At 41.9% G+C, this 11324-nt stretch overlaps 1 pseudogene; it reads left to right on the top strand.

Annotated features, from left to right (window-relative positions):
- LOC148135461 (Fc receptor-like protein 4) overlaps positions 1–11324 on the top strand; it is a 451279-nt pseudogene that overhangs the window by 140085 nt on the left and 299870 nt on the right.

The following is an 11324-nucleotide window of genomic DNA, read 5'->3' as shown; positions in this document are numbered from 1 at the left end:
TTGCTAGGGGTTAGTGCAGCGTGTGACAACACACCGTTGCTCAGAAACTGTGACTGGGGCCACTGTCATTTTCTCGCGTGATAGAATGGGTTTTGAATTTTTAAAAAAACTCCACAGAGTCCATAAATCCCTGATGTTTGAAAAAAATACCATCTGACTCAGTAATGCCTTTCACAGAGGAATCCTGCCATTCTCAAATGATATCGTCACATGTAGAGAAATTTTAAGGTTTTGTTCCTTCATTTTACTTTTCAAAGAGTTTCAGAGTTTTTAAAACATTTTTTCTGCAGATTAACCTAGTCAGACAGTCAGAGTTCTGCAGCATGGAAACAAACTCTTTGGCCCAAACTTTTCCATGCCAACGAAAAGGCTAAACCCATTCCCCTGCACTTGACATATCCTTCTAAATCGTTCTCATTCATGCATTTGTCCAAATGCCTTTTAAGTTTGTCAAGTACCCGCTTCAAACTACTTCCACTGGCATTTAATTCTATATGCATACCACCATATCTGTAAAAGAGAGCCCCTCAGGTTCCCTTTTACTATTTACTCTCTAACTTTAAACTGATGCTCTCTAGTCCGCGATTCCCCAACTCCCCTACCCTCATCCATTTTTCTAGGCTTCTCCCCTCACAATCGCTGTTCAAGATGTTGGTCATGCTGCAGACCCGGATTCACTGCGAATTGAGGCCCCATGTTTCATCCTGGATCAACTCAACCAAACCTCCTGCTCTCCTTCAATGCAGCATTGCACAACAGGACTTAGAGAAAAATAGCCAGGTACTTGCCAACAACCAGTTGTTTTCCATAACGTAGGAAATAGGAGCAAGAGCAGGCCACCTGCCTCCTCAACCCTGTGCCGCCATTAAATAAAAGTATGGCTGATTTTAATGTGGACTCAGCTGCACTTAGCCACCCACTCACCATAATCCTTAATTCCTTTACTATTGAAAAATATGTCTACCTTTACATGAAAAACAGTCAAGAGATGTGCTTCACTGCTTCGCTTCACAGGGAATTCCACCAGTTTAGAACCCTTTCGATGAAGACGATACTTCTAAACTCAGTCCTAAATCTGATCACTCTAATTTTCAGCATATCCTGCTTAGATCTAGTTGCCCATGTCAGTGGAAACAATCTCCATCTATCTTATCTATGAACTTTATAATGATATATACTTCTATAAGAGACGCCCCAAAACCCGTTCTTCGAAATTACAATGAGCATAAAGCAAGGAACATAGAACAGCACAGGCCCTTGATGTTGTGCCGATCTTTTATCCTACTCTGAGATCAAACTATCCTTCATTTTAAAATCATCCATGTGTCTGTCGAAGATTGCTTACATGTCCCGAACGTATCTGACTCTACTACCACTGCTGACAGTGCACTCCAAGTACCCACCACTCTCTGCAAAGAATCGACTTCTGACAACTGCCGAAACCCTTCCTCCAAAAACAGTGACTGTGCTGAGATGTTTTAAAAAAAAATTTCTGGTATTTCATGCTCACAGCTCGGTTTCGCCTGGCAAACATTCCCTGGTTTTGTTTTGTAGCAGAGAATGTTTATTCCTCTCATGTCTGGGCAACAATCGAGTTCCTCCATCACATTCTAAATCCGACTCTACCATTTCTTCTGATTCTGCTGCTCAATGGTTTCACTGTCAGATACATTTTAGTGACCAGAAGCTCCACCAAAAACCTTATGATAGCCATTTCTACTCTGGGAAAATGTCTCTGACTATTCATTCTGTCTATGATTCTCAGCACCTTGTACAACTCTATCAATTCGCCTCTCATCCTTCGTCGCTGTAGTCCAGGCAGCATCCTGAAAATCTCCTCTATAAAATGTCCACATCCTTCCTATAGTCCCAGTGTAATCAATATTTCCTCAGAACACAATCTGCTCAACTCTGGTATCAGAGCTGAAAATGTGTTGCTGGAAAAGCGCAGCAGGTCAGGCAGCATCCAAGGAACAGGAGAATCGACGTTTCTGGCATAAGCCCTTCTTCACGAATTAGTGACTGAAGAAGGGCTTATGCCCGAAACGTCGATTCTGCTGTTCCTTGGATGCTCCCTGACCTGCTGCGCTTTTCCAGCAACACATTTTCAGCTCTGATCTCCAGCATCTGCAGTCCTCACTTTCTCCTCAACTCTGGTATCAACCTAGTGAACCTTCTCTTCAACCCCTCCATTGCCAGCACATCCTTTATAAGGAGAACAAAATTGTATAGGTGTGACTTCACAACTACCCTACATAGTAGCAGCGTAACCTCGCTGTTTTTAAACTCGAACAATGAAACATAAATTCCAATTGCCTTTTTAATTACCTGCTGCACATGCAAATCAACCTTTTTTACGTATTTTGCGCAAGGACAACAAGGTCCCTCTGCACTGTAACGTGCTGAGAGTTTTCACCGTTAATAAAAAGTGTATTTTACTGTTGCACCTCTCAAAACGAACGACTTTACGTTTACCAACATTGCACTTTATTTTCCAGACCTTTGTCCACTTACGTAACCTACATTTATCATTCTGCACACTGCTCTATCACTCATCTTAATGTCATCTACGAAGTTTAACACATCCCACTAGCCACTGCTAGCCATGAATTGATAACCAGAAAAAACACACATTTTTTGTCACTATTTCATTTGTTAATGAACTGATCTTCTTACTTGGCCTAATCATTATGTGTAATACCTTGCAACTCCATCTTATTCACCATTCTTTTGTGTTGCATCATGCCAAATGCTTTCCAGCAATCCAGATTCAACAGATCCATTCATACTCCATTGTCCATCGCACTTAACAAGTTTCAGTAAATCCACTAAAAATGACATTTGTTTATGAACCCATATTGCGATGGCTTGATGGGATAGTTTTTTTTTAATCCAGATGTCTCACTACTTATTTCTTGAATAGATTCAAGCATTTCCCTGACTACAACTTACGGGCGTTTAATTTCCTGCTGTTTGTCTACCTCCTTCTTCTAAAGAAAGTTGTCACATTTTCTGTTTCCAATTTGCCAGAACTGCCCCAGAGTCCAGTCAATTTTGGTATATTGCTCTAAGCACATTTGCTATTTCTCCAGCCATCTTTTTCAGTATTCTGTGATGAATTCAAGGGGGTCAGGAAACGCGACTACCTTTAACACCATTAGCTTGCCCAACTCTTCCGATAAAATTATTGTTCCGCTCTAGTTACCTGCCATTGCCACCTTGTCATCAGTGATTGGCATGTCATTGTGTTTTCTAATATGAAGACCGTCACAAAATACCTGTCCAAAACCCCTGTCTATTTCATCATTTCCCATTCTTAAAGCACCGTTCTCATCTTCTAAAGCACCAATGCTTACCTCGGCCATTCCTTTTCGTTTTATATGTGTGTAGAAAAACTTGCTATCTGTTTTATGTTCTGAACTAGTTAACACTCATAATTCATCTTACCCTTCTTTTCACTATTGTTCGTGGCTTTCAGTTGACCTTTATCGATTTCTGAATTTCCTCGTTTCCAACTAGTCATTGCTAACTTGTTTGCATTCGCTTCAGAGTTGATACCTCCCTTTTTTACTCAGTTGCACATGACTGATTACAACATTCTCTACTGTCCGCCCTTTTCACTGGTGTATACCTTTTCTGAGCACGTGTAAAATTCACTTTGGACGTCCCCCACTGTTCCTCAATTGCCCCATCATATAGCCTTTGCACCCAGTCTACCTTACCCATTAACTTGTAGCTTCCTTTGCTTAAGGTCAAGATACTGGTTTTGGATTTTAACTTCTACCCCCTCGTCTATATTTTAAAGTCAACTATACTGCAATCACTCCTTCTGAGAGGATCCCTACGTATGGTATCGTTAATCATTCATTACAAAAGACCATATCTAGGGTAGTTTGCTTCTTCGTGCGGTCAATTACGGAGTCTTCAAGGAAAATAACATCATTACATAGGGAGGTGATGACCCAGTGTTATTATTGTTGGATGATTGACCCGCAGATGCAGACAATATTATGTGGACCCGGCTTGAATCCTGCCATGGCAGATTGCCAAATTTGAATTGAAGAATAATCTGGCATTGAACAGTTTAACGGTATACATGGAACGATTGGAAAATACATCTGCTTCACTCATGTCCTTCAGGGAAGAAAACTGCCACCATTGCCTGTTCTGACGTACTTGTGACACCAGACCCACATCAATGTGGTTGATTCCCAACTTCTGCCTGAGCAATAAGCAGTGGATAATAAATACTTCCTGGCCAGCAATATCTTCATCCCGTGCATAACTAAAGGGAAAAAAAAATCATGAACTCCTCCTAAAGGCTTTTTTGAATAATTTGGTTTGATCAATGAATGTGTATAGCAATGTCATTTTTACATTAGATATTGCTTTGTTTATTGCCCGCCCCACCGTGATGCCCTTTGGTGGCCTATATTAATGTTGATAAGTGAAATTGCCCCCTTAGCTTTTTTTCTGATTTCTACCCGCTTTGATTCAATGTTTTTTGGATAAAACCTATTTTGTGTCTAACTCCCGCCCTGATTTTGTCCTTAAATAACAGAGCTAGACCTTAGTATCTCTTCTTCCTTTACCTCTGTATATTTAATTCCCAATCGTGAGCCCGCTGCAACCCATATAATGGCCAATAACTGATATCCATTCACGATCATTTGTAAAATTAGTTTAGTTACTTTGCTGTAAGTTCTGTCAGCATTCAGTTGAAGTGCCCTTAAGCTCATCTTACACCTTTTTAAATCCTAACACCTCCACCAGAAGAAACTTTTTAAAAAGTTCTTGCTTCTCCTGACACCACCTGGTTTCCACTCATCTTGAAGCTTCAATGCTCAGCTGCTTCTTGCTTGTTATTTATTGCCGTGATTCTCTTGTTTCTCATGCTCTCATTCAATCTAGCTTAATTAGAGCCTTCTAATTATTGGTAGCGACAGAGTTTGGTGAAGACTGCATATATTGAACATGTTCCACAGCCCCCAGAAACAGGCCCGATTATTTAGAAATCTAAAGCCCTCGCTCTTTCACCAGTCCCCCAGCCACATTTTAAATTACCTAATCTGGCATTTCCTAGCTTCACAAGCAGATGGCGCAGGTAATAATCTTGAGATGACTAACTTTGAGGTCCTTCCTTTCAATATGGCTCTTTAATCGTTAAATTCAGCTTTCAGTAATTCATCCCTCTTCCTATCTGTGTCATTGGCACCAACGTGTACCATTTTGATTGACTGCTCCCTTTGATCCACACCCCCCAAAATGCCACGCAGCCACTCAGTGACTTGCAGGACTCTTGCACCAGGAAAGAACCACACTATTCTGTTGGCACGAGAGCAGCAGCAGAAGCTCCTCTCCATTCCACTAAGTTTGTGTCTCCTATCACTGCAGTTCTAACCACATTTTCAGTCCACCTCAGTGCAGCTGAGGAACGGAGGTGCTGCAGGATTTGCTCTGGCTGCAGTTCTCTGCAGAATCAGCACAGAGTATCGGTGGTCTTTTGGAATTACATTAGAGGAATTCTGGACAACCAGCCTCGCCTTATGCTCGCCTGTGATGCTCACTCATTCTCTATCCTCTTACACCCTTAAATCTGTGGGGTGACTACGGCCTTGCACTCACAATCCATGTAACTGTCATTCCCCTGGATGCTCCCCAGTGCCTCCAGATCTTGCTGGACCTCCATAGCCTGGTGCCAGTATTGGAAGTACTAACAATGCCTCCTCCACACTGTTTGTCATCATTGAGCATCCATGAACACATGAAACATTTCGCTGTAGGAGCTAGCGAGCCATCCCCTGAATTAACACAAGAATCACCCACTAAGAAATAACTAAATATAGTTCTCTCCAACGCAGACTAACACGTAACTAGTATGTACAATAATTTCAACAGGTTATTTGACTGGAATAAAAATTAAAAGAGTCATTCTCATCGCTCAAGCATTCAATCATTTATTGGCTTGGCTGTGACGTCACTTTGGACTCTAATGCTTCCTCCCAATAGGAACTGATTACCTCTTACCGGTTTTGAGTTTTCACCATTCGACTGCTCGTAATTCTAAGGAAAGTCCATACAAGACTTCTCTCTTGCCTTTTCTGGTTACAGGAGAAGGGAAGGAAGTAAATACAACAGTAATGGAAAAAGAACTTAAGATTTTTCTAAATAAGCATAACCGCAGAAGAGATAGGAGCAGAAGTAGATTATTGGGCCCAGCAAGCCTCCCGACAATCAATAAGAATAAAGATGAAGCTTCGATACCTCAACTTCACTTCCATGCAAAGAACTTGCATCTCTCAACTCGTCAGGAATTCAAAAATCCATTCGCCCATCCATAAATACTTTCAGTGATCAAACCACCACAAGTCTGTGAATTCCAGCTACTCACCAACTTTTGAGAGACAAAATCTCTCAGCATGTCAGTTTTAACTCAACATACATTGTTCTGTAGCCACGTCACCAATTTCCAAACTTCGTCCAGAAGTGGAAACACCTTCTCAACATTTACCTTGTTATGCCCCCTCTGCATATTTTATTTCTCAGAGGTCTCACCCATCATTCATTTCAACTACAATGATTAAACGCCTAAACATTTTATATGCTCTTGATAAGTTAACACTTCTATCATAGGAATTTGCTTAGTGAATCAACTTAGTTACTTGTTTCACCAGCATCGTAACTTTGTCTTTCATACACAGGGACACCCAATCCCTTTGTAGTGAGCCTTTATATGGATTTCTCTTCAATAAATAACAGGCTAGCGTTTGATTCTCAGTGTCGAAGTGCATGACCTCATTCTTTTTAAAACATGAATTCCATTTCCCTCATTTGCCTACTTACTGACCTTATCTATATCAACGTTCGGACTCCTTACACCTTTATTGCAACTTATCCTTCCGTGATTGATCGTATCATCCACAAAATGTGATATATTTTGCTTTCAGCCCCGCCTTTAAGCCATCGGTATAGATTGCAAAAGCAGATGCTGTAGAACTGATACTTATAGTACTCGAATAGATTCACTTTTTTAAGATAATAAAAGATGCATTAATCCTGACTGTCGGTCTTCTGTTTGTTAGCCAATCCTCCTTCCATGCTAATAAATTATCAGTCGTAGTAGTAACTCTTGTCTTGTGTAAGAACGGTTTTTGTGGTACCTTATAGAAAGCCAAATGCACTGTCCATCCGTGCTCCATACAAAGTCTGTTTTGTATATTCTCAAATAACTCCAGCAAAATGTTGCATTATTTTAAAGATTCTCCCTTTCACAAAACGATGTTGAATGTCATTGCATTATGCATTTCTATATTTACCACAATTCCTTCCTGAAAACAGACTACAGCTGATGTTCAGCAATATTTTTAGGCTAAATGATATGTACGTTCCTGCTTCTGTCTCGCTCCTTTCTTGAAGTCAGGAACTATATTGGATGTTTTCCAGTTTCACTGGAATATTCCTGTAATCCAGAGAGTTCTGGAATATTTCAAACAATGCCAGCAGTCATTCTGCAACCACTCTTTTCAACAGCGTGCATCTGTTGCTGCTGACGTGTTTATCGGTCTTCCTATTTGTTTGCCAAAAAAATCTTTATTTTCCTTTTATACGACACAGTTCAGCAGTTTTATTCATTTTAACCATCTTACTTGTTCTGTATTATTGAAATCCTGACAGTTCCCCTGTGAGAAACAGTGCAAACTAACATCTTAAATTATCTGCCTGTTCCCTGCACCCAATTGCCGAGTCACCTCCTGCAAAAAGTTCCATATATACCTTCGGGACTTTCTTTCTTTCAAAGGTCGCACACTCTTGCTTCTTTTTTATATGCATGAAAATCACGTCCTGCTTGTTTTATTCTTTATTTCTTGCCAATTTATTTTCATAATATATTTTTTTCTTTTTTTCACTTTATATAATGTGCTTCTGGACTCTGAAAGTAATACGGCCCAATTCAAGCCTACACTTTTTTGTCATCAAACTGAATTATTTCATTTGTGTTTGAATAATATCTTTGACAGTCATAGAGATGTACAGCACGGAAACAGACCCTTTGGACGAACTCGTCCATGCCGACCAGATATCCGAATCCAATCTAGTGCAACCTGCCAGCTTCCAGCCCATACCCCTCCAAACACTTCATATTCATATATGCATCCAGATGCCTTTTAAATATTGCAATTATACTAGCCTCCACTACTTCCTCTGGCAGCTCATTCCTTACACGTACCACCCTCTGAGTCAAACGTTGCCCCTTAGGTCTCTTTTATATCTTTCCTGTCTCACCCGAAACTTATGCCCTCTAGTTCTAGATTCTCCCACCTCAGAGAAAAGGCTTTCCTATCCATGCCCCACATGTTTTTCATACCTCTATATGGTCACACGTCAGCCTCCACTGCTCCAGGCAAAACGGCCCTCGACTACTCAACCTCTCCCTGTAAATCTGTTCTGAAGGAGACCAGAATTGCATATAATATTCCAACAGTGGCCTAACTAATGTCCTGTACAGCCGCAACACGACTTCCCAAATCTGAGGTTCATCATCTAATGTTGTCCTTCTTTTGGAACAGAAACGAACATTGCTAAGCATTATGAAATATTTGCCTAAATTCCTGCAACCATACTTCCACTGACCTTCCTTGGGACTATTTTCACATCCCACTTTCGACTAGATGTCAGACAAAAATCTCCAATTTAGATTCTTTATTCCGTTCACTCCTTCAGGCACAACTTCCACATACGGCTGAAAATATAATGGTTCGTGCCTCCATTCTACCAGTTTATTCACCTGTGTTATTTCTTTTTGATGATTTCATATTCCATTGAGAAGCCTCCTTTTCCCCTAAATGAGAAATCCCACCAATTCTGATAGACAGGGTCTTCAGCTGTGACTGGCACTGTTCTGATCGTTCTGTTGTCACCTCTTCCCCTTTTTTTCCAGCAGAATTTTAGAGACACCCTTTGTCTTCACTTCCCATTTCACAGGATCCACTTATGAAGAATTAACCTCTGCCACTTCCACCACTTCCAGGAGGACAACACCATCAAACACATCTTCCCCTCTGGTCCACTGTCAGCACGTCACAGGCATCGTTCCCTTTATAACATCCTGAGCACTTGCCGATTCCTTTATGGCTCCATCACATGCAATTGCAGAAGCTGATACACTTGCCCATTTACCTCTTGCCTCCTGTATGTCCTAGGTCCCAAACAGACCATCCAGGTGAGGCAGCATGTCTCTTTACTCTTCCAATCCAGTCTGTTGTCATTGCTGCTCACAAGACAGTCTCCTTTACATTGGCGAAACCAAACAGAGAGTGCATTCAGGAACACTGCCACTCTGTCTGTAGGAATAACTCTGACCTACCTTGCGCTCATGTTACCATTTCAGTCCTGGGCTGCTGCAATGTTCCAATTAAGCACAACCCAAGCTCGAGTAACACATCACTTTATGCTTTGGTACTGTAGGACTCAATATTCAAAACTACAACCTTTGCTCCTGACCCCATTATGACTGTTCTCCATTTTTCAAAAGAAAAGTTCAAGTCTCCCTCGGACCCCGTTTTGCTTCTGTCTTGTTTGTCTTGGTCTCAATGGAGACAACACATCTTCCCCATTCGCAACTTAATTTACCCCTACATTGCATCAATTTTTCTGTCATCCAAAGATGTGCAGGTCAAGTGGGATAGTCCTTTGCCCCTTGTTTGTGGTTGAGGATGACTGTTATCAGGAGGTTTACCCCAAGTGTCATAGGAGTTCTCAGGGGAATTCTCATGAAAACTTCCTTCGTTCCACTGAGTGGCCCTTCTAGGGCAATTAGAGATCCAATGGAGGGTGCTGCTGCTGGTAAGGCAGTTTCGAGCTGGGCATTCACAAGGCCAGTGATATGGGCTGTTACAATTAAAACAGGCCTTGAATGGACGCCAAGGCGATTCCCTCTGCCATACCCACCACCGTGGCCTCTAATTGGTGCAGGGCCACTACTATGACACACGTGGGTGCTGACGTACCTCATCTTGGACTACAAATTATGCTTTTACACAGATTGTTGAACTGTCTTCACTCTGTTGATTCCACAAGGCCCTAATATAACGATGGAGTTGATTAGGGGTGGCTTCAACCCAGTCTAGATTGTTTGTTTTGATGGTGCGACCACAGAAGGGGGCAGGCCGTTTAAAAGCATAGAATTATACTGAGTATTAATAGCATTTAAATTGCAAGCCCGATCGTTGGAATACGACTCATAACATTCTCTAAAACGGTCAAGGAAGTCTTTAGCAGGCTCCTTATTTTTGGGGCGAAGTTCAAGGATCCGAGCAAGGTGAGGGATGCCATCGACGTGAATGTGGTGCTAATCAAGCAGGGGCTTCATTGTCCCTGGACTGTGTTCGGCTTCTCAAGTGTGGTCTACAATGTGCACTGCAGACATGACTGACTGTGTGTGTGCCCATGTGAAACTATGCGTAAGTGTCAATGAGAATCTCTCTCTCTCTCACACACACACACACACACAGACATGTACACTTTCATACTCTCACTCAAACGCACTCACACATACTCTCTCATACACACACCCTCGTACACAATGTGAGCAATATCAGTTTGAAACCTACATCGAGTGCAGACTGGAGAATGATCGTCGGGGTTACCTGCTGGAGTGTCTCACTCATCTTGTTTCCAATTCTGGAGTTTAATGGGAAGCAATGTGAGGAGAGAAAGGATCAGAAACAGTGGAACAATGAGTACTGCCACTCATTGCCTGTGCCTGTGCTGGATTCAGAGAGGGATTTCCTGTCAATAACATAATCTCTTCAGGAAACACCAACCCCAGTGTTTCCTGTTCCCTGTTGCCCTGACCCCCTGCCAACACTCGTGTCTGTAAAATCCCCCCGAAACCCTCACCATTGCAGTAACATCATTGTTTCTGTGCCGCCTCGCTCATTAACAATATCCCACCAATCCAACCCAAACTATTCGACGCTAAACTCAAAAGATCACTCTGCACCCACTCTCTCTCAATTGTCGACTAGAAATTACTGTCTCTCATTTTCACGGCTTTGATATATCGAGGCAAAACTTCCCTTGTCCTCCACCTGTCAGCGGCAACTGGGCCATTCACAGAGAAACATCAAAAATACCATTGGTGGAGGTCATTCGGCCGTTCCAAACCGCTCCGCCCACATAAAGGGATCATGGCTGATCACCCAACACAGCACTCTCCCTTTAACCCCAAAGAACTCAGTCCAACTCCTTCCGGAACAACATTCAGAATTGTGGCCCTGACTACTTTCTGTGACAGAGAATTCTACAGGCACCCCACTCTCTGC

Source organism: Chiloscyllium plagiosum, unplaced genomic scaffold, assembly GCF_037043375.1.
Source record: "Chiloscyllium plagiosum isolate Xiang-an unplaced genomic scaffold, Cpla_swu_hap1 HiC_scaffold_49, whole genome shotgun sequence".
NCBI classification, from domain to species: domain Eukaryota; kingdom Metazoa; phylum Chordata; class Chondrichthyes; order Orectolobiformes; family Hemiscylliidae; genus Chiloscyllium; species Chiloscyllium plagiosum.
This window is presented reverse-complemented; position numbering and strand designations above follow the sequence as displayed.